General features: G+C 38.0%; 1 long non-coding RNA gene across 1 annotated transcript in view; it reads right to left on the reverse strand.

Annotated features, from left to right (window-relative positions):
- Positions 12,391–24,546, reverse strand: part of LOC110261980 — a 57,978-nt gene continuing 45,822 nt past the window's right edge. The window contains exon 3 of the long non-coding RNA XR_002346407.1: positions 12,391–13,024. This is a non-coding gene — a long non-coding RNA (uncharacterized LOC110261980). The remainder of the gene's footprint in view (positions 13,025–24,546) is intronic.

Raw genomic sequence — 24,546 nt, forward strand, 5'->3', positions numbered from 1 at the left:
AAGGGAAGGGCATGGAGTGAGGTGGACTGGGAGTTTGGGGTCAGTAGATGCAAACTCTTACATTTAGAATGGATAAGCAATGTATACCACAGGGAATTAAATCCAGTCTCCTGGGATAGACCATGGTGGAAAATAGCATTTTTTAAAAGAAGGTTTATATAGATGTGTTCTCTATGTTATATTCTAGAACCTTTATCAGGTCGCCTTCCTCATTTAGGTCTACAGACTATTCACAGTTTACTCTTTGTGTGGTGTCATGCTTTCTATGATCAATGTGGCATTCTGATGGCTAACATGAAGTTTAGGCTTTTTATATTTGTTCATAAGTGAGATTAGCCTGGTATTTTTTTTTTTTTTTTTGAAATGGTCTGGAAATTGGCTGTAGGTAATATTTCTCCCTTAAATCTCTGGAGCACTCACTAGACCTAGGCATTTTTTTCTAAGTAGGTCTTAAGTTAGAGATTCCATTCTTTGAATAGAACTGCTCATGCTTTCTTTTCTTGCATCAGTAGTAACTAAGGACAAATATTTACTTTTTTTCCATTGGGATATCCGGTCATTCCTGTAGCACTTTTAAAAAGGGTTTCTTAGACCCCATTTCTGCTCGGCTCTTCCCTCCTTCCCCCAGCAAGGAGCATCTTTAATATAAATCAGCTTACTGTATATTTGTAGTAAGTTTTGGAATCTGATCTATTCTTTACCTTTTGATCTATCCGTATGTAAATACCTATTTTAATTATTCTAGCTTTAGAGTGAGTCTTGATACCTGATCACATAAGTCCTACATACTTCTTTTCATATCATATAATCCTGGTTATTCTTGATCCTTTACATTTCCGCATAAATAGAAAATCCACTCGTCTGATTTTTCAAGACAAAGTAACTAAAAATTTTATGGGTTTTTTTGTCTTTTTACTTTTCGATTGGGATTAAATTGTACTTGTATTATATATACAGACATTTTTGGGAAGGATTGACACCTTTACAATATTGAGTCTCCAATTAATGAACATGGAAAATCTATTTATGTAGCTCTTTAACTTATCTCAATAATGCTTTCTAGTTTTGTGTAGAGGTTTTCTTCAGTATTGGTTAGATTTATTTCCAGATATTTGTTGCTTTTGATGCTATTGTCATGGTATTGTGTTTTTGAATTTTGTTTTTAAATTATTTGTTGCTAGTTTATAGAAATGAAGGCCGCCGACCTATTTCACAGCCACAGCAATGCCAGATCCTTATCCTACTGAGCAAGGGATCAAACCCAAGTCCTCATGGATACTAGTTGGGTTCCTTACCACTGAGCCACAACAGGAAATCCTAAAATTTATTTTTATTTTTAAATATTTTATTTTATTTTATTTTGCTTTTTAGGGCTGGGAGGTTCCCAGGCTAAGGGTCTAATCGGAGCTACAGCTTCCAGCCTAGCCACAGCCACAGCAACACAGGATCTGAACTGAGTCTACGACCCACACCACAGCTCATGGCAACACCGGATCCTTAACCCATTGAGCGAGGCCAGGGATCGAACCTGCAACCTCATGATTCCTGGTCGGATTTGTTTCCATTGCACCATGACGGGAATTCCTAAAATTTATTTTTATATTAACCATATATGCAGTGATTTTTCAAAATTCACTTATTAATTCCAATAATGTGTGTGCACATTCTTCCGGATTTTTCTATAGCAGCAATTATTTTGTTTGTGAATAGTGACAGTTTGCTTCTTTTCAAGCCTTATAATTTTTTTTCTTTGCCTTATTTCACTGTCTAGAACATCTAGTGCAATGCTGAATAGAAGTGATCAAATATCTTTATCACTTATCTTAAGAAAATAAATGTAAATATTTTATAACTCTTATGTTTCTTGTAAGATTCTACCCATACTAATTGTCAGATGAAGCAAATCCCTTCTGTCCCTAGTTTGTTAAAAAATTTTTACCATATGGAGTTTCCTGGTGGCTCAGCAGGTTAAGGATCTGCTGTTGACACTGCAGCTGCTCGGGCAGTTGCTGTAGCACAGGTTTGATCCTTGATCCAGGAACTTTCACATGCCATGGACAAGGCCAAAAAAAATTTACCATATATAAGTACTGGTTTTTAGAATATATTTTTACTGCATCTCTTGGGATAATGCTATGATATTTTTTCTCCTTCATTCTGTGAAAGTAATTAATCCATTACTCCATTAAGTAAACTGAGTTTTGCATGTTAAACCTGTGGCCATGCTGGGTGACTGGTGCTTATGGCAACCAAGAAACCCTGGGAAATGATGCTGGGCACATTCTCAACGTTATCCCACCTGAGGGGTGAGGGAACTAGAATATGTATAAACCAACACCTCCTGCCAATCAATCATTTGTTGACGACTGTTCCTGGAAAGTGTTAATTCTCTGGCATCTATGGCCTTTGTGCCTGGAGGGAGAGGGTCTTAGGCAGCTCCAGAAAGCCCTCAGGCAAGAGATGCGAACACAGAGGTAGGATTGGCCCTCCCAAGGCCCCATCTGCAACCCTGGTGAAATATCATCCTTTCAACATACTGGGGGATTCTCTTCAATAATATTGTATTTGGGAATTTTGCTTTTATGTTCGTGAGTGCCACTGACCTCTTAATTCTGTTTGGTAGTGGCCTGGTAATTGGCCATTAGTAACATTTCCTCCTTACATATCTGGAGCACTTGCCGGGCCTGGATATTTCTTTCTGAGACGATTTTAAAGGGAAATTCCATTTAAAAAAAAAATTCAGATGTTTTTTTCTTGCATCAGCTTTAATAAGTTGTGGTTTTAGAGGTAGTATTTTAATTTGAAATTTCAAATTTGTCATAAAATTTTTTCTGCTGTATCCATATTGATGCAAGGGAATATTTTGATCTTCTTGAAGAGAACACTTGACATCTCTGACATAGATAATTTTGCTATCACTCAGAGCCACCATAAATATTAGCCTTATATTTGTACAACTTAAGAAAGTGAGGAGCTGCTTCAAAGTGAATTTCTGCCTCCACAGCTAAAAGCTACTAGTAACTTTTCAATGCAAGTCACTCACTCACGGTTAACTACTTCCACCTCACCTAGGACTAATTACATAAGTTATAAACATACAAGAAGCAACTGGAGACTCAAGAGGGCAACTCTGAGAACAAATCAGAGCGACAGATTTAAATTTTAAGGTATCAGCCTAGAAATGGAAGATGAAGCCATAGAAAAGAGCTGACGTTCTGGAAAAACAGGGAGATAGCAAAGTGCCAAGTATGAAGAGGAAGGAAAGTGGAAAGAAACTGACAACAAAAAAATGAATTAGGAAGAGCCAGAGTGATGATGTTGGACATGTCAAAGAAGGAACATTTCAAGAGGAAAGAGTTGGTCAGCCAAGCCCAGTTGAGATAGTGGTCTTGGAGAATGAAGACTGATTAAAATCACTTTTTAAAAAAAAATTTTTTTAATTTCCCTCATACATTATTATTTCTTTTCTACTGTACATCATGGTGACCCAGTTACACATACATGTATACATTCTATTTTCACACATTATCATGCCCCATCATAAGTGACTAGACATAGTTCCCAGTGCTACACAGCAGGATCTCATTGCTTATCCATTCCAAAGGCAATAGTCTGCGTCTATTAACCCCAAGCTCCCCATCCATCCCGCTCCCTCCCCCTCCCCCTTGGCAACCACAAGTCTATTCTCCAAGTCCATGATTTTCTTTTCTGTGGAAAGTTTCATTTGTGCCATATATTAGATTCCAGAAAACTATACATAGAACTACCATATGACCCAGCAATCCTATTCTTGGGCATATATCTGGACAAAACTTTCCTTAAAAAAGACGCATGCGCCCACATGTTCATTGACGCACTATTCACAATAGCCAAGACGTGGAAACAACCCAAATGTCCATCAAAAGATCATTTGTTTTTAAGTGACATTTAAGGACATCATTTTAGTAAAGGAATAAACTTCAGTAAGGAAGGAAGTAGTCAGAAAATGTGGATGATAGATTGTTTCACTGATTTTAAAGAAGCGCCCATACTGAATGGCCACGGTGCCAGGTAGTCAAGAGGTTTTGAAAATGTTTCTGTGCCAAGAAAGGCAAAGTTCTATACTGCAGCCTCACCAATCAAGACGCAAGAAGGATAAAAGGCAGTTACAAGGAACTAGGTCTCACACCCAAAGGTCAAGAACATTAAACACAAACAACAACCTCTTTTTCCTTAAACCTGCTATTTAAGGTCCCACAAGATTTAATATTAAAAGAAAGCACTGCTTTTCTTCTGGCTCCTTGTATCACTTAAAGGGTTTTAGCCATCTCTGTAATAAAAGAAAAAAATGCAACAACTCTGAGAAGAGTCATCACATGCTATCATTTTAGCCGTGTTTACATGACACAAGGAAGTAATGTGCACCCTGGGAAACTAAGCAGCGTGAACTCCTGTTACCCTCACTCTGTTTTAAAGGACAGTGCAACTTGAGGGATATCTGGAAATCTCAAACACATCAGCCAGTCCTAATTCCACCAACTCCGATAGCACTTGGATAAGCCTAAAGCTTCTGATAGTGAAGTTATCGACCAACCCTGCTCCAAAAAGAAAGATTTTGAAGATATTTCTCATGTTATTGCAAAGTAACCTCAGTGTTTCCAAGGCTTAAGCAAACAATATGGGTGCAAAGAGGCACTAATCATTTATACATGATTACATGTATAAATGTTACATACTTTTTAATTGCAGAAAATACATGAATTCAACAGGTCCAGGGTTGCAAGTATTTTTGAGCTCTCCTCCATATTCCTTCTCTAGAATGGAGACTTTTCCTTGCCTTTTGCAGAAGAGATGAGATGGGGAGGGGCTGGCAGAGAGAATGGAAGAGGTAAATAAATCCTCAAGGCCTCGCCCCTGGGCAGATACAGTGATTCTAGGCACTCCCCTCCACTTCAGTTGGAATAAGGGCGATGACTAACCAGTAAGACTTCTTTTTTTTTTCCTTTCTGCTTCAGTCAACTGAAAACAGTTTCCTGCAGCTGAATATAAGCATTAAAATGAAGTAATAAGTAGACGACTTTTTTCCTAATACTATACTTTGCTCTTTTCTGAACAACACAAACCAACAGTCCCAGGCCACGTGAGTTACAAGGTCAATGTTGTGACAGTTGGAAGGGACTTTTCAAAGGTTCTGGCCCAAACCCCTCATTTTACTGATGAAGAAATGGGGGTCCAGAGATGTGTAATTACTTGCTCAAGGCCACACAGTTACTGGAAGATTAAGGGCTGAAACTCTAGTTATGTGCTACCAATCCAAACTTCTCTGGCAACAATAGACAATGAATTTCATTTTCTCATTTTTACCTTTATGTTCTCCTTTCCTTTCCTCCCTTCCCCCTCTCTCTTTCTTTCTTTCATATAAGAATTGAAGCCAAAGATGAAAAGTATTGCCTTCTTTAACCCACCACACTTTCAGTCCAGCCCTCTCGGTCCCATTAAGAAGTTTTCGACAGTTTCTTTGAATTTAAATTTGTCATACAGGGTTTCGGCTTAGATACAACCTTATTAGTCATTTTTTTTTTTCTCATTTGAAAATAACTCCTTACACATTTTATGATTTCTCAATTTTGCAAAACTCACCTTATCTCTGTACTATCTGTTTTATCAATGATCTTCTCTAAGGATGGCCAACACAGCCGTGAAAAGTCATTTGAAATGTATCCATTGAAGTAGTGAGTGAAATTTTGTGACACAGGTCAACAAAATTTAGTATGGTTTTATGCATCCAGATTTATTCTAGCACATTAGATATAATTTTAACTTGGCCTTTACACTAATAGAATTTTAAAGTTGAACAACATAAGCTTAACACTTAATCTAGTTTAATAAGTAACTGTTACCCAGAAGAGTTAAACGACATACATGCCAAGGTCATAGAGTTAATTAACAATGGAACCAACATAGAACCTAAGCCTACTGGATAGACCACCAGTTCAGTTGCTCTCCTAAAAGCAGTTTACAGATAAACACAGGACTATTTGCATCTTTCCAGTCCTAATATTCTTAAAATAAGCTTTTGAGTTTTTCTTCAATAGTTCTTCTTTTTTATTTGGGGACAGGGTGTTTGGTTCTATCTTCTTTTCTTGAGTTCCACCTTTCTTTCATCTGCAGACCTTTGCTGCATTACCCTACTGAAATGATAAACAAACTTCCAGGTTCTTGTCTGATATCATTAAAGAAAAAAAAAAAAAAAGAAGAAGAAGCCAAAGCAGTTCCTTGCACTCATGAAACAGGTTTCCTTCCTGGCTGGCACTAGCTAACAATACTTATGAAAGTAAACTCATGGAGAAATCCCTTAAGGATTGGAACATGGCATGATAGGGAGTGGAATGAGGCTGAGTTTTCATGTTTCAAACTTTATAGATACTATAGTTTCTGTCTCAGAGGAAGAGCAAAACTTTGCCTTTTTACTAACAGTGTCTCCTCTTAGTCATTTCTTTCTTTTTTTTTTTTTCCCCTGTCTTTTTGCCTTTTCCAGGGCCGCTCCCGAGGCATATGGAAGTTCCCAGGCTAGGAGTCCAATCGGAGCTGTAGCCACCAGCCTACACCACAGCAACACAGGATCCAAGCCGCGTCTGCGACCTACACCACAGCTCACGGCAACGCCAGATCCTTAACCCACTGAGCGAGGCCAGGGATCAAACCTGCAACCTCATGGTTCCTAGTCAGATTCGTTAACCACTGCGCCACAACGGGAACTGCTCCTCTTAGTCATTTCTGAATCTCACCCCCTAGACTCCTAGCACATTGAATTAGGTAGGTGTCAAATCCTAGTGCTTTTATTTCTGAACTCTCTCCCTATGCACTGCCTTTGAGGGTGGAGTTTCAACAGCATTATCCTATTTCAGATGCTGATCAATTCTATGAGACCTAGACTCCAATAAACCTCCAAAGGTCTCCCTACCTCTATTATCTCCTAACTTCAGTTCTTCCAAAATGTCTCCATTTAACTTGAATACCCTACAGCATAAGAACTCTGAATACTGTTAATCCTTTCCTTCTTGACACTCTCAATTTCTTTGACAACCAAACCCACACACTCTCCTGAGCCTCCCCAGACTCTTTGCAGGCTCTCTTCATTGCCAACCCCTTAAAGGTGGTATCTTTTTTTCTCAATATATAAGCTTTGCCATCTGAATACACAGACTCAACCTGCACCTAACAGATCCCTAACAAAGCTCCAACTGCAGGCCAGATCTTTCTCTCGTACCTTACACATGAAAATCTAGAGGTATTTTGCCCAGTACATAAGCTCTGAGACATGGAGCTATTCAAATTCACATTTAAAATAGTTAAGTGTTGATACAATTTAAAATTCACTTTCAAGTTCTTACTACCCACATGTGGCTAGCAGCTACCATATTGGACAGCATAAGCATAGAACATTTTCATCAATGCAGAAAATTCTATTGGACAGTGCTGCTCTAGAACATCCTACAAATGACATTTTAAAATCTCTACTTAAAATACCTCTTATATGAATGTCTAAACAACTCTTCCATATGTATTTTCTCTCCCATACCCTCCACACTAACCTTAATACTTAATTTGAATTAACTTTGCAATAGAATCCCAGTTCGTCTCCCTGCCCACTCCTGCATAACACCCACAAATTCATTTTTGCCAGTGCAACCAAAGGTCTCTTTCCAAGATAACATTTGGTTGTGTCAATCTTCTGGAAATAACCCTTCAGTGCTTTCCCAGTAGCTATATAAGAGGATCACATAATTTATCAACTAAACCCAAACAATGCTGATAACAGAGGAGGATGCTATTAATAATTACGCTGCTACAATAGGACTAAAATGAGGCTCTCAGGTTAAACCGGTATTTATGGTCATCCTGTGTAGAGTCTAAATTTCTTAGCTTGGTGTAGAGCTCTTAAATGCTCTGGCCCTATCTCTTCAGCTCTGTAGATCTACCTGCCATTCACCAAGTGAAATGTCCTGTTTTACACTTCTGTGCATTTGCTTGTTCTGATCCCTATACATAGATCTCATTTCTCCCCTCTGCCATGCCTGTTAAACATAGAATTGAAAAGATCTATAGAAGCAATACATATTAATTTTAAAGCATATATATATATTTCCTACTTATAAAAGAATATACAATGCTCAGAGACTTGTAAGATGTAGAAAACTTCCCAAAAGAACAAAAGCATCCCATTTCCTACCACTCAGAGGCAACAGTGAATATTTCATGTGCATTTTTCTCTATCCACATATAACACTTCATTTTCCCTCAAAATTTATTTTTTTTCCATTTTGCAATAGACCTTTATCATATAATATAGTACTTATATTTTGTCATATCATAAATACTCTCTTGCAAGTCTTAATGGCTGGATATTAATTCATTGTATGAGATGCACAGTTTAAGTAGCTAATCTCATATTATATATTTCTTGAAATGTTATCAAATTTATACAATAACTAAATATATTTTCCCATGACAAAAGCAATTCATATCCATTGCAGATTTAAGGAAATGTACAAAGGAGAAAAGAGATTTATCCCATTCTGAAAAATGATTTGTATGTTGTTCAAAAGATAAGTCTGTATGAAAGCATATTTCTGAAATTGCTATTAAGTCAATGGAAAATACTGCATTTCTAAAAATTTTGCATTTTGTGAAAATATGCACATTTTCAAGAATACAAATATTATATCAAGGTTTTTCTTTCACAGCTATGAATATATTTTCTCTTATTATCTGATAGTACCACGAAGCAAAATTCTTCTAAACGCATACATGTTAAACATGATTGTAAGAAATACTTCTTAAGATCTGTACTGGCATTCCAGAAATTCTACCCATGAACATTAAAATAGAATGTAACCTTTCTGAAAATTCCCACTACATTCCTATCACAGATGAAATACAGATTCATTTTGTAAATGTTACGCAAAATTTCTGACCTGGGTATTTTGGAAAATATTAATTTTTTCTCCCAAAGATGTAAGACTTAACCAAGCATACTTGGACCTGAATTTGTGGTTCTAGGAAACATAAACATGATTAATATATCATCGATATAGTCACCATTTGCCATTTCAGCAAGTGAAAGGTAGGCTTGACTATATGGCTACCAGAACATGTGCCAATAAGCTAACATAATTTTATTACTTACTGCTGTTCTGCTAATTTTAAAATGACTCCATTCAATCTCAGTTAAACTTAATAAGCGACCTCTTGGTACTAGTTTGGGAGGGAAATGTCACAAATTTATTCTGGTGGTCTCTGTACACTTATCTATTGTGGAAATGTTTTAATTCCCTTCTTTCAAACAAGAGAATGAAACAAACTCAGATATATAGGACCTGAGTAATATTAATATGCAATTGGATTTTGAAGTAGTACAAAACTATAAAAATACCAATAATTCTTCTCAGCTCCAAGCCCTAAACATATACACAGTGTAAAACCCAGAAATCATCATTGAGAAAACACAACCTCCAGAGGTTGGGCAGAATTTCAGGAAACAGACCAGCATGTAAATATAGCACCAACCAGCACAGGAGAAAGTAAGAAGGCCCGTGGCTCTTGGCTGTTCTGAACTGGACCTTGAAGAAGAGCATGGGACTTGCCTTTGTGGGTGGTGTCTGGGTGTAACCGGCTAACATTATGAATGAGAGTGTAGCCTGCAGGCTGTGCACACTTGTACAGACTGATTCTCAAATTGTAGACATGGGAGTTACTGTCGTGGCTCAGAGGAAATGAATCTGACTAGTGTCCATGAGGATGTGGGTTCAATCCCTGGCCTCGCTCAGTGGGTTAAGGATCTAGCATTGCCATGGGCTGTGGTGTAGGTTGCAGATGTGACTGGGATCTGGCATTGCCGTGACTGTGGTATAGGCCGACGGCTACAGCTCCGATTGGACCCCTAGCCTGGGACCCTCCATATGCCATGGTGTGGCCCTAAAAAGACAAAAAAAAAAAAAAAAAAAAAGGTAGACATGCCAACAAACACTGTTGGGTGTCTTTAGCCAAAGAAGGAAAGAAAGCAGGCTAAGGTGATGATTCCAAGCAAAGCTGAACACTCCAAAAGCGTGATGGTTATTCCAGGGGACACAGCCGTGGACGTTTACTAGTGAAGCCAGTGTGGCAGGCACTAACCAAGGCATGAAAATAGGTACTATTCCTGATATTTAGGGAGTGAACTCAGATCAGTTCAGATCAATTACTCTGCCTCAGTGTTTACTTTAACTGAGGTCATCTCAGCTTGCTGATATATTGATAAGAAGAGATCCACACAGTTTGCTATGGGTACCTCGAGTCTCCATGGCTTTCTCGGTGAGACAAGCAGGCGATGAGTGACAGCAGAGCTGATACCCTTTGGCTGGGCTGCTGAGGTTAAACCCACAGCTGAACTGACACTCATGAATAGGCATCTCCCTGGACTTGCACTTTTCACCCCGAAATGTGTAATTCCTTCCTTGACTAGGACATGCTAACCTTTTCTGTCTACTTGATTTGCTAACATTCTTCCATACATATTCACACAAATTTTTTTTGTTGTTTTTTCATTTGTTTGTTTTTTGCTCCTTTAGCTGGAAATGTTACAGACAAAACAAATATTTTTCTAGATCAAGTCACATTTTCTTTTGGCTTCCAATGTAAATTTTGCACTCTCCTCTTATGTCCTAAGAGGCACAGAAGCTAAGATGGGGACCAGTGCAGGCAAGTAAAAGCAGGTGTCATACTCAATACCTTACCACTGCATAGGTCATCACAGGGCTTCAAGCACTTTGACATGTGTTGTTTTCTTTTGTGCTCACAAAAACTTGGTAAGTAGAACAGGAGTTAGTGTACCAGTGAGGGAACTAATCTGGATTTAGAGATTTCATGTGCTTCTCAACATCCCATGTTTAGGAGATGTTCAGGTTAACTAACGCAGAGTTCAGCATTCTTTTCTCTATGATGAAAATTGGACAGTTGCTACTGTATTTTTCCAAAATTTATATGTATGAAAATACATGTTTCTGAGTAATTATGTCTATGTAAGTTTCTTTTATGTTTCCATGTACAATATGTAGATAAGCATTATATACCAATCTACTTATAGAGATCTAGGGTACGTTTCTATACATGTAATATGCACATATATGTGTGTGTATACATACATACATATATATATACACACACACACATATATTACATTTTTTTTCTAGAGAGGAGAGACCTTGCCTGCCTAAATTCTCTAATTCCACCCCTGTCCTGACACTAGGAGGAGACAGGAATATAACATTTCCTTTGAAGTCAGGGAGACTTAAAAGGAGGACTCTTGCTCTGCCTACGTGGGAAGAAATGCAGGAGGAACTAACACACCATCCTGGAAATACACACAGTGTGAATCATCTATTTTAATATAATGACAATGGTCTCTTCACTCTGAAGTCACTTCTTAGACTTGGAGAAAGTTGGCATAATAACCTCCAACCCACAAGTCAGGAACTTGGGCTATTGAAAGTTTTATTTAAATGACCTTTCCCTTTGGCCTAACCTGAGTGTGAGGCTTCCTTCCACTCTTGCGGGCCTCACGCTCTAAGTAGAGCTGGGTAAATAGGAGAATAAGAATCTGAGTATGAGTTGAGCACGTAATGGAAGTGCTGACACAATAGCTGGCATCAAGACCTGAAAACATCAAGAGATGGGAAGGCAGGATTTGGCTCAGGTGATTTCAATTTCTAAATCTCTTAGGAATAATTTGCACTAGCTGCAAACTCTTCAGAAATATTGAATTGTATTGGTCAATGTAACATCGATTGAGGCTTATAACTTGTTATTTTATTTGGCACTTTAGTAAGGCACTTTTCCCATAATTATGTCAAAACATTGAGTTAGCCTTTGTCAAGAAAGGCAAGCACTTGAATCCTTGTCAGTCAAGCATTTTATTTTAGAGAAAGGATGGGAGAGTCAAGAACAATAGGCAACTCTTCCTGGCTTCCTTAGTGCCTTTATTTTGATCTTTTCCTTTTGACACTCTTTCTCGGGCACATCTGAGCAAGTCTAGTTACACTACCCCCCATTTAAAGGAAACTGAAAGTTCCACAGTCAAGTTCTCCACTTGACTGCAAGATCTTCATTCTCAGGAAGAGTGGAATTTGAATATGACCATCTTTCACTTTGACTTTCTTTTAAAATAGAAACAGGTGCAGCCCAGCCAGGTTGCGGTTAGGAATAATAACTATTAGGTTCAAGATGCGACCAAATTCAGTCTGAGTAAGGCAGAGAGGTTGTCAGGAAAATGAGATCAAAGATAGATTAGAGACCACAAACCTCATTAATCCGAACGTAGGACAATGAACAGTAGAGTCTGCTAAATTATATTTTGAAATGAAAGAAAACAGATTGGGAGGATCATAAATTTTAATTATTAATTAGAGACATAAATCTTACTCTGAATTAGCTCACATTTCCCAAAGTAAATACATACACAGAGCTGTTTAATTCCCCTCTAGCTAACAACAATGTTAAAAATGTTAAGCCAGAAAAAAAGTCATTTCCTAGAAATGGCATCCCTGTGCCTCTCATGCCATCAGTATTTTTAAAGTGGCTTCTTTGCAAAAAAAGGAAATATTCTAAATTATTTTTAAATTCCAGTTGCAGCCAGAGGCCTAGCGTGAGGGAGACTACCCATGGCATGTCTTCAGAAGGAGACGTAGGGTATACGTTTACCCAGGGAGGAACGGCTTCTCTATCTTTTGAAGAAAGAGTTGAAAGAATATCCCTATAAGAAATTTCTTTGCAATCTCTAAAGACAAAAAGGGTGCATGATATTCTTATTTTTCATCATGATTATTTTTTGCTTTTCTTAAAGTGGACATTTGGAGACTTGAAATAGCACCTATCAGGAGCAACCACTGGTGTTTTTCTCTTACCACGAGTTAGCACCAAACTCCTCCACAAGATGGAAAAACTCCAAGGGGTAGGAGCCCCCTGGGGGTTGTGTTCCTCAATGTAGATTCAGCTCTTATCACAGTATCTGCAACAAAATAAAATTTCAGTGAGTATTTGTAGAATAAATGAGTAGGTTGTACTGTGTATTTCAACTGTCCTGAATATAAAACATCTGTACACCCCTTCGGAACGTGTGTGGTAAGCGAACATGAGACTTACAAGTAGACAAGGCTGGACTCTAATCTAAGCCAATCACCTGATGAACTGAGCCTCAGTTCGCCCTCTTATAAAATGAGACTCACACTACTCATTTTTCCAGGCTGTAGTGTAGACTACAGACAATGTGTTTGTGTGTGTGTGTGTGTGTGTGCACAGAATCCAACAGAATATCTGATACACATTATATGTCCAATAAATTGAAATTACTTTTTATCATTTAGTACCTGGATTATTTTATTAAGTTTAAAATTAAATGCTAGGCCAAAGGCTAGTACAAGCTTTCATAAGCGAGAAAAATTAATCTAAAAACAAGTGATTTGTTAAAGAGTCAAAAAACAGTGCTCTTTGATGGGGGGAAATCTGTATTAATTCCTGCTAAAGGATTTGAAGGCAGATTTCACTGGAATTTAGAATTTGCTCTATTTTTTATTGTACATCTATTTCAGTCAATTCGGCCTGTTTTCTTAGATCCCACAAAACTAAAGATGCATGGATTAGTTCCTGTAATCTTTTCTGATATCAATCTTAGCCACTTATATTTTTCTAGCACCTCTGTCTTTGAAACAAGGTCAACTTAGAAGTCTTACATGATTAATCCGTTCTCCTGCTGATTTTAACATCAGTTTAGATCATCACAAATACCACAAATATTGGTTGGACTTGATTTTTTTGTTTTTTTGATCCATCACTTCCACTTTTTAGCTCAGTAATACTTGGTAAAATACTCTCTGATGTTATCGAAACACTGGAAAAACTTAGTCTTTGCCTAAGACGTGGTATAACACTGTGAGTGGCATGTTGCCACTTCACAGAGGCCTCAAATCACAATATTCTTTTTAGCAAATCAAAATTATCCCGGACGGCTTGGAAACATCTGGAGAAGCCTTCAGCTCATGCCCTTTTTAGCTCCCAGCCCTACAGTTTCCTCCCACGTACGCTTTCATCCCGCCTCCATCATAACTGGCTTCTCCGCATCATTGAATGTCTTTTTTTTCCCTATTAATTAATTTTCTTCCTTTTTTAAATTAGAGTATAGTTGATTTACAATGTTTCCTCAATTTTCGTTGTACAGCAAAGTGACCCAATCACATACAGTTCCCTGTGCTATACAGTAGGAGCCCATTGCCCATCCAGTCCAGATATTAACAGTTTGTATCCTGCTTCTCTAGTCACTCATGTCCTGATCCACTGGGTATAGTTAGGGGTCTGAACCACTGATACCTTCTTCTAGTGTCAACTGCAAAATCTAGTGGTGAAACAGAGCAGTGAAAACACAGGATTTGGAACAGATTCTATTTGAGTCCCACCACACAGAGATGATAGGTCTCGTCCATCCTTAGCTTCTTTGACTGAAGCTGCCTCATCTGTATATAGAGGGTGGTGAAAACGTTTATGGTTTCAATTCCTTGAGGTTATTCAGAGGCTCTGAGTCTGTGAAAACACTCTGAAAATTATAAGTGCTCTCTAAATATTGGTTGCTTTTAGGATGCTTACCAAAACATCTCTTTTCTCTCAGGTTTACTTGCCACAATAAAATGGGAGTTGATAACCACGAAATGGGTAAGCAACAACAACAGTAAGAAACTCAAGTGTGTGGAAGTGTCTTAGCTCGGGCTGCTATAACAAAACAGCACTGACTCGGTGACTCAAACATCAAACATTTATTTCTCACTGTTCTGGAAGCTGAGAGGTGCAGGGTAAAGGCGCCTGCAGATCTGTATCTGGTGAGGGCTTTCTTCCTGGTTTGCCATGGCTGCCTTCTTGCTACAACCTCACATGATGTAGAGAATTCTGGTCTCTTCATCTTCTTAAAAGGACACTAATTTCATCACAGGGGTTCCACCCTCATGACTTCACCTAAACCCAATTACCTCTGAAAGGCCCCGCCCCCTAAAACCATTACTTTTGGAGTTAAGATTTCAGCATATGAATTTGGGGGTCAGGGGAGAGACACACAAACATTCATCCTTAGCATAAGGAGTCAAAATATTTTAAAATATCTGACATCGCAATGTATGAATGATGCACTGATCTGGGAGATAGATGTAGAATTTTCATTCAGGCTCTCTGTCTTGTCTCTAAACTGGGCAAGTCATTTAGCAAATTAGCAATTAATTATGAGCCACACACCGTGCTAGGTATGTAATCCACAGATGTTATTTCTCATCTTAAAATATTATAACAAGGTAAGTATAACTATCCCTATTTTGCAGATGAGACTCCAAATAGCTTAGTAGCAGAAGTTACTAAACAGAAACCCTCAAGATTCAGACCTAGTTCTGTTTCCAAAATTCTTCCTTTCCCCACTCTGTCGTGTTGCTACTTTCTTCCTAGGTTGTCTTATCAGTGAACTGAATTGAATGGTCCCTCCAAAGGTGTTGGTAGGTCCCATTCAGCTCTAAAATGTGATGATTGACTTAGGTGATGGGTATTTGGACTGTGCAGATGGGCTAATCAAGTGATTCTAAATAGATCAACTGAGGTTCCTAGGAGTGGATTGTAAAGGTACAAGACTTGAAGGCTCTCTGCTTAAGGGCTTGTGGTAGGAAGGGTGGGGAAGCCAGCATCCTGACCCTACCACCTTGAGCATTCTTGCCCTTTACTCCAGCCTGCTGTGCAAATTAGGCAATTTGGGGTTTGTCAGGACCAAACGTGTTTGGGAATCTCTGCCACAAATGAACCACGTGGCTAAGTATAACAGCGAAAGTGCTTTGTGGCTTGAAACTATTGGATCAATATCATCGGAGTTGTGTTGTGACTCTGAAAATGACTTGGTTTCCCCGGGAAAAGACATAACATGATTTATACATTCTTCAGCACATACAGTTGCAAATAAACTGCAGAGACAACAGACAGAGCCAAAAGCAAAACAACTAAACACGGATCGTTTGAGCATTCCCCAGTTACTGGACCTGTTACATGCAAATTTGTTTAAACTAATAGTCTTACTGCACTTTTAAGACTTTATTGAGTCAACCAGGACATATGTGCCAGGTTCACCTTCCACTGCTGCTCAACGAGAGTTTTGACTTCTGAGGTACTATATGAAATTCTACTAAAATGATGCTAATCTTTTCTTTCCATTGATTCAGTAACTTTCAAAGTGCATTGCATTGTAGAACTATGCAAAGTAGTTACCACCGAATACACTCATTGACCTAGTTGATGTTTAAAAGGCTATCAGGCGTGTACATCTTTGAAATATTGAGATTAGAGTTTCCTGGACCAATTGTAAAGCTGGTACTTCCTGTTGGTTTGGAGGGCAGCGTCTGCATTTTCTGGCCAGGAACTGACCTTGACCCTCTTCATGAAACAGAACTGTGGAAGGACAGGCTGCTGTGGTTCCTACAATGCCCTTCTTTCCAGGCAGCCTTCCAGGAATAAGAAAGACACTGAGGAACAAAGAAGAAAGATTCAAAACCTTAGCATCCTGTGGGCAAAACCACACCCATGCTGTTAACTGAAGCTGCAACCCCTTAAAGGGACCTGTGCCCTAAAACTAGCTCTTTCAAGAAAAAGCCAGATTTTGCAAATTAAGTGTGATTGCACAATGTTGCTTCAGTCTAGGACAGGTAGACGTGCTCCCTTTTCATGAAGAAGAAAGCAAAGTCCGCATCACTTCCCAGTCTTCCACCATAATTTTTTTTGGCACATTATAGCTTCACATAAAAACAGGCTTGACACTAAAAAATGTTCAGCCTTGTTTTGTTCATGTGGAATGTTAAAAAGGAGGTGGACTTTTCTCTCATAGACAATAATGAAATTCTTTTTTTTAATTAGGAGTCACGGATGACATTCTTTCTCAAATGCAATTCATTCTTTAGGGTGTCCTAATATTACTAAACAGTTTAAAACTGAATGCTGCTATCTCTGTGGGATTTAAAAAAGAAAACCAGTAATTCCTAGATATAATCATGGCAAAGATTTCTTTTCTTCCTCTGAAGGCAAAAAATCATCTGATTTTACTTGCTCTCTTAAAAATGAGAGAGTTGGAGTTCCCATCGCCATGGCTCAGTGGTTTATGAACCCAACTAGTATCCATGAGGACACAGGTTCGATCCCTGACCTCACTCAGTGGGTTAAGGATCTGGTGTTGCCATGAGCTGTGGTATAGGTCTCAGAGGCAGCTCGGATCCTGTGTTGCTGTGGCTGTGGTGTAGGCCAGTGGCTACAGCTCTGATTTGACCCCTAGCCTGGGAACCTCCATATGCCGTGGGTGTAGCCATAAAAAGACAAGAAATAAAATAAAAATAAAAATAAAAATGAGGAGTTCCCGTCGTGGCGCAGTGGTTAACGAACCATGAGGTTGCGGGTTCGGTCCCTGCCCTTGCTCAGTGGGTTAACGATCCGGTGTTGCTGTGAGCTGTGGTGTAAGTTGCAGATGCGGCTCGGATCCCACGTTGCTGTGGCTCTGGCGTAGGCTGGCAGCTACAGCTCCAATTCGACCCCTAGCCTGGGAACCTCCATATGCCGCAGGAGTGGCCCAAGAAATAGCAAAAAGACAAAAAAAATAAAAATAAAAATGAGAGAGTTAAGGCCCAAAATTTACCATCCTTTGAGTTTGTGCAAATTACAAAATGAAAATAAATTAGCTGTATGCAGATAAAATAGATACCTCAAACTTTGTTTATTTTTGTCTCCTATTGATTTTTTAAATATAAGATACAATCAAACTAAACATAGAACTACCATTTGATCCAGAAATCCCACTCCTGGGCATCTATCCAGAGAAAAACACGACTTGCAAAGACACATGAACTCTGATGTTCATTGCAGCACTATTTATGATAGCCAAGACATGGAAACAACCTAAATGTCCATCGACAGAGGAGTGGATCCAGAAGATGTGGTATATATATGCACAATGGAATATTACTCAGCCATTAAAAAGAATGAAATACCAGCATTTTTTGCAACATGGATGGACCTAGAAACTATCATGCTAAGTGAAGTCAGCCATACAATGAGACACCAGCATCAAATGCTTTCACTGACATATGGAATCTGAAAAAAAGGACAGACTGAACTTCTTTGCAGAACAGATGCTGACTCACAGTCATTGAAAAACTTGTGGTCTCTGGAGGAGACAGTTTGGGGGGTGGGGGGATGTGCCTGGGCTGGGGATGGAAATCCTGTGAAATCAGATTGTTATGATCATTATGCAACTACAGATATGATAAATTCATTTGAGTAATAAAAAAATGGAAAAAAAAGATGCAATCGCTTTTTTAATCAGACCACCCAATTTATAAAAACCTTAATTGAGATTTTCTAGAATAAAAAATGAAAGTTATACCCACCAACAATCCTATAAACTAGAATGTCTAATGGGGCCTCTTACAAAGAAAACACCTAGTCAAATAGCTGATAGAAAGGACTCCGTAAAAAAATAAGCATCATGTCAGTGGGTTTCGTTTTTTGTTTTTTTGTTTTCGTTTTTCAGAGAGAAAGAGAAATGTACCCGGTCCTGGTAAATCCTGAGGCTTGAGTCATCCCTGAATGTGTGGTGCTGTATCATGCCTAAGTTATTTTTTTTATTTTATTGAAGTATAGTTGACTTACAAAGTTATATTAATTTCAGATGTAGTGCAAAGTAAATCAGTTATGTATAAACATACATCCATTCCTTTTCAGATTCTTTTCCAGTACAGGTTTTTACACAGTATTGGGTAAATTTCCCCAGGCTGCACGGTAGATCCTCATTACCCATCTACCTTATATATATTGGCGTGCGTATGTTAATCTCAAACTCCTAATTTATCCCCCCCCCCAACATTTCTCCTTCACTAAACATAAGTTTGGTTTTAAAATTTTTTAGTCTGTTTCTGTATTGTATGTTATATTGTATCATTTCTATTAGATTCCATGTTTGTTTTATCATATATTTGCCTTTCTCTGTCTGACTTATTTTGCTTATTTATCTGACTTATTTATCATCTCTAGGTCTATCCATGTTGCTGCAAATGGCATTATTTCATTCTTTTTATGGCAGAGTAATACTCCATTGTGTATATGTACCACATCTTCTTTATCCAATCTTCTGTTGATGGACATTTAGGTTGTTTCCATGTCTTGGCAATTGTAAACAGTGCTGCAGTGAACATTAGGGTGCAGGTATCTTTTCAAATTATGGTTTTCTCTAGATATATGTCCAGGAGGGGGTGGCTGGATCAAATGGCCATTCTATACGTAGTTTTTTTAGGAAACCTCCATACTGTTCCCCATAGTGGTTGCACCAGCTTACATTCCAGCTTTTGCAGAACAAAGGAAACCATTAACAAAACAACAGAAATGAGAAAAAAAGCTTTGCAAACAAAGAGATGACAAGGGATTAATCTCCAAAATTTCAAACATCTCATATAGCTTTATATCAAAAAAACCCAAATAACCCAATTAAAAATGATCAGATCTAAACAGAAATTTCTCCAAAGAAAGACAGATGGCCAAAAAGCATATGAAAAGATGCTCAACATCACTAATTATTAGAGAAATATGTTTCATGTCTAGATTCTTTTCAAGTTGGTTCCTTCTGTCCTGAGTGCCCAGTGTCTTTTCCTTAAACATTTAGAGCCAACACCTCATTCCAAGGTGACCACCTCAAAGAGCTGTTTTAGCATCTGGTTAAATTAATCCATGGCTGGGTGAAAGTTCTTTTCCAGGACTTCTTACATCGTTTGGTTAAGAAAGTCCCCCTGCTAGAATTTTCCCTCCTAGCAGAAAACAAGCTAGACTTTGTTTTAGTCCTGAATTTTTGATAAGGTTAAACATAATGAATTAAACCTTCTAGCACAAGATTCTGTTTTGTCTACACTGGGTAAAACCTTTCTGATGATATTGCTGTTATCATGATTGGGTTGCTGAGCCTGCAGAGAGGACAGCTCAGATTCAGCCCTGACATCACTCCCATGTTGCCCATCCCTAGGCCCTTCTCTCCGCCCCCACCACCAACCCTCCCAACCCCGTGTTCCAATTGTACCTTGACACACAGTGGAAACTTTATGGTACATGTCAGAGAGGTGATGTGACTGATCGATGAAGAGAAATGTATCTGTGTTTCGTTGTGCTACAGATAAAGAACTGTACTTTTGTTCCGTTCTCAATGACTTCAGGTAGAAACCTGTGTTTATCCGTGTATAAAAATGACGGTTTTCTTCTGCATTATTGGTGCAAATATAAAATGGTATAGCTACTATAGAAAACAGTATGGAGATTTCTCAAAAACTAAAAATAGAACTACCATATGATCCAACAATTCCACACTTGGGAATATATCTGAAAAAAAAAAAAAACTAATTCAAAAAGACACACGCACCTCAATGTTCATAGTAACGTTATTTACAATTGCCAAGATGTGGAAACAACCTAAACATTCATCAACAGATGAAATGATAAAGAAAATGTGTGTATGTGCAATGGAATATTAGCCAGCCATAAAAAGAATGAAATAATGCCATTTACAACAACGTGGATGGACTTGGAGTGTATTATGCTAAGTGAAACAAGTCCAAGAAAGATAAATACTGTATGATTTTGATTATAAGCAGAATCTAAAAAATATAACTAGTTGATTATAGCATAAAGGCAGCAAACAAAAATACAGACAACAAACTAGTGGTTACCAGTGTGTGGGCGGAGGGACAATGTAGGGCTAGGGAAGTAGAGATGCCAACTATTGGATGTTAGATACAATATGTCAAGGATGCATTGTACAACATGGGGATATAGCCAATATTGTGTAATAACTGTAAATTGAAAGTAACCTTTAAAAATTGTATAAACTTTTTTTTAATTATGTAATGATTTTTATATTTTTCCATTATAGCTGGTTTACAGTGTTCTGTCAATTTTCTACTGTACAGCATGGTGACCCAGTTACACATACATGTATACTTTCTTTTTTTTCACATTATCATGCTCCATCATAAGTGACCAGACGTAGTTCCCAGTGCTACACAGCAGGGTTTTTTTTTTTTTAATTTTTTAAAGAGACTACCAGACCTAGAAAAAAAAAGAATGGGTTTCTTTTTGTTTTAATATATGATATGTATTGTTATTTAATAACATATATACAGATTTATGACAAATTACAAGCCAAATGGTCACATTACTAGGTTGAAAAATTCAGGAAACTTAGACACTGTTACTCTTCACTACTATTTGTTCTTAACCAAGGAGGAAGTTTTTGATATAAAATACTTCTGTAAAAGGTAAACCAAAAAAAAGTAAATATGTGAGGTGATAGATATGTTAATTAGCTTGATGGGAGGACTCCTTTCATTATATACATATAAAAATGAAATAAATATATATATATAAAATCATCACATTGTATGCTTTAAATATCTTACAATTTTATTTGTCCTCAATATGCCTCAATAAAGCTGAAAAAAAGCAAACCAAGTAAAAGTGACCACTGAGACAAGGAATTCATTAGTTTTTCACCATTTTTAATACCACAGATATTTGGAAATATCTAGAACTTCAGAAATACCTCCATTTTTGTCAGTATATTAGCCCAGCTGAAACCTATTCACATATGTTCATTCCTATATAGTATATAACTGCGAAGTGATAAAATTGATTTCACATGGCCTAAGCAAAATTTAATCTTTACAATCATATTAGTTGCGTGCTTTACTTTGTATCAGAGATGCAGTTTAATAAACCACCCATAAATGTCAACTGTGTGCAAATTAGAGTGTTTGATAATCTCAAAGAGATGATGCTATATATATCCCTGACTTCTAGGAACTTACAGTTTAGTAATATTTATTTCTTGTCTTTGTATTTTTCTTGTCTTCTCTTCCTTTTTTTTTTTTGACAGCACATGTGAAATTTAACTAGCAATTTTAGAGGCCTATAAAATCAGAAGCAGATTGACTCTCAGTCTTTAGAAAAAGATTTTAAGCAGAATTGTAGGGGCAGCAAACAGGCAAATAGAGCAGTAAGAAAATATTTTTGTAATTGAATATTGTCTCCCTGGTTAACTAGCATGGATTCAGCATGTCCCTATTAACAACAACTAATGCAATGCTCTCTGGGGAAAGTACTTCCTGTTTTAACTTGCAGTGGTGGAACCTCCCCATCCTGCATGTACACTCCCTCTGCCCATTGCTTTTGGTCAGTGTTTGAGCAGCAGTATTTTTCTGTGTGTTTGGTCAATGGTATCTGGTATGTCCTTGTGCCACTCTTTTCAGAAAGTGAATCATTTTAACCAGTAGAGAATAAATCAACTCCATACAGCTTGAGAACTTTTACTGGAGTACAATAGTATAGATTTTTTATGAGAATAGAGACCTCTACATAAAAGTATTACAGATGGTATATTAGTCTGCTAGGACGGCCATAACAAAATACCACAGACTGGGTGGCTTAAGCAACAGATTCATTTTCTCAAGGTTCTGGAGGCTGGAAGCCCAAGATGGAGGTGTTGATGGGGTTGGTTTCTCCTTAGGCCTCTGTCCTTGGATTGTAGATGGCTGGCTTCATGCTCTGACCTCACATGGCCTTTCCTCTGTGTACACACTGCTGGTGTCTCTCTCGCTTTTATAAGGACATCTGTCACATTGAGTTAGGCCCCCACACTTATTACCTCAGTTGATTTTATAAAGGCCCTATTTACAAGTACAGTCACATTGAGGGGTTAAGGCTCCAACACATGAATTTTTGGGGGGGAGTGGAGGACACAGTTTCCAGTCTGCAGCATATGACAAAAAAAAAAAAAAAAAAAAAAAAAAAAAAAAAAAACCTTCAAAATCATGAATATAATGAACCCATTGAAAGAAACTTTCCTTAATACGTCTGAGGATTCTTTCAAAACCTCGGAGACAGTAAATTAGGCAAAGTATAAAATGCAGCTGTCATCAATTGTATTCCACATCTCAAATTTAAGAAATGCCATGTTATTTTTCTAAATAATATCTAATCTAACCAACAGGCTGTAGAAAAATCGATTGTGGCTATTACTGGGGCTCTATCATCCCCCCTTCATCCATCAAATATTGATCATGAAAGTCTCACTTGGCCGAGAACTTTTGGAGAACCCCACTGTTTTTAACCCACTCTGGTCATCATTGCGGGCAGGCTGCACATTGTTCAAACCACATGATGGCTTCAGAGCTAAGATGTGGAGTCAGGGTTTGCTGAGAAGGGGGGCTTTCACCCACCTGGGGTCCTACCCCCCTAAGGATCCAAAGTTGGGGTGGGCAGACACAGTGCAGAGATTTCTACCATTCTTCAAGCTCCCCAAACCACCAGCTTGCCTCCCTTCTCAGATTCAGAGAAGATTCTGCACCTTCTCCCAGCCCAGCACTTGTATTTGCCTCATCCTTTACTCCTCTGCAGAAGATCTCCTCTCAGTGGGGCTTTGGAAAATCAATCCTCCCTTTACATCAGTCATTTTTTTTTACTATTACAAAAATAAAAAAATAACAAAGAGCCTGAACAGAGCTGCCTTGTAGGCTGACTTATTCACTGGAATGACAGCCGAAGTCTACACAATCCAGGAAAATGAAAAGTTCCACATCTGGAATGAAAAGCTTCATCATAGCAACCAGGAAGAGGGCATGAATCCTTTCTAAGAGACAATGAGATGTCATAAACTAAAAAAAGAGAAAGAAATGGAATGAGTTTCATTACAGGCTCTTTAGATGTCTTTTAAACTATGTTTTACTTTCTTTGCCTGCCCTGCCTTCTGAGTATGTGAGGAGTGTCAAATGAGCCTTGAGTCTCTTTCGAGGCAAGAAGAAGACAGACATAAAAAGAGAGGTGATGGGGGAAGAAGTGTAACCTGCTGCTAGCTCATTCTTCTGCATCACATGTGATTCTGTTCTAATTGGATCCAAAGCCCAGAAAAAGCACTTGGGGAAATCGCAAAGATCCAGTGACCATTCTGGAGTCAAATAAATTCTACAGATGTGTGGCTGAGGAATTGGGTTGGCAGAACTGAATCAGTTAAACAGACTTGATAGTGTTTTAAGACACCAGATAGACATTTGTACCAGTTGAATATTTTACTTATTTCTGCCAGCTAGCTTACAATAGGCGAACAAGATTAATTTTTGTCTTCTTTAACATTAATCAGGATTTCTACATTCAGGATTTTCATCATAGAGAGATGTTTTTGCATACCTATTTTTTTGAAAAAATAAAATATAAATCAAATGTCATAATTAAAAAAAATTGTCATGTTAAAAAATGTTATCACTAAATTTTCCCATGTTAAGCTTCTTTTGTCAAAGACTTTGTCATGTTTTTAAAAGGAGTAAAGGCTGACATAATATGATTTCTGGGATGTACTTCAGAATAATTCAGAACTGGAAGAGAAATAAAACATGACCAACCACGGGATATTAATTTTAGAAGCTTTGTGGTGTTTACACAGTGGTT

This window comes from Sus scrofa, chromosome 8 (assembly GCF_000003025.6).
Source record: "Sus scrofa isolate TJ Tabasco breed Duroc chromosome 8, Sscrofa11.1, whole genome shotgun sequence".
Lineage (NCBI taxonomy): Eukaryota > Metazoa > Chordata > Mammalia > Artiodactyla > Suidae > Sus > Sus scrofa.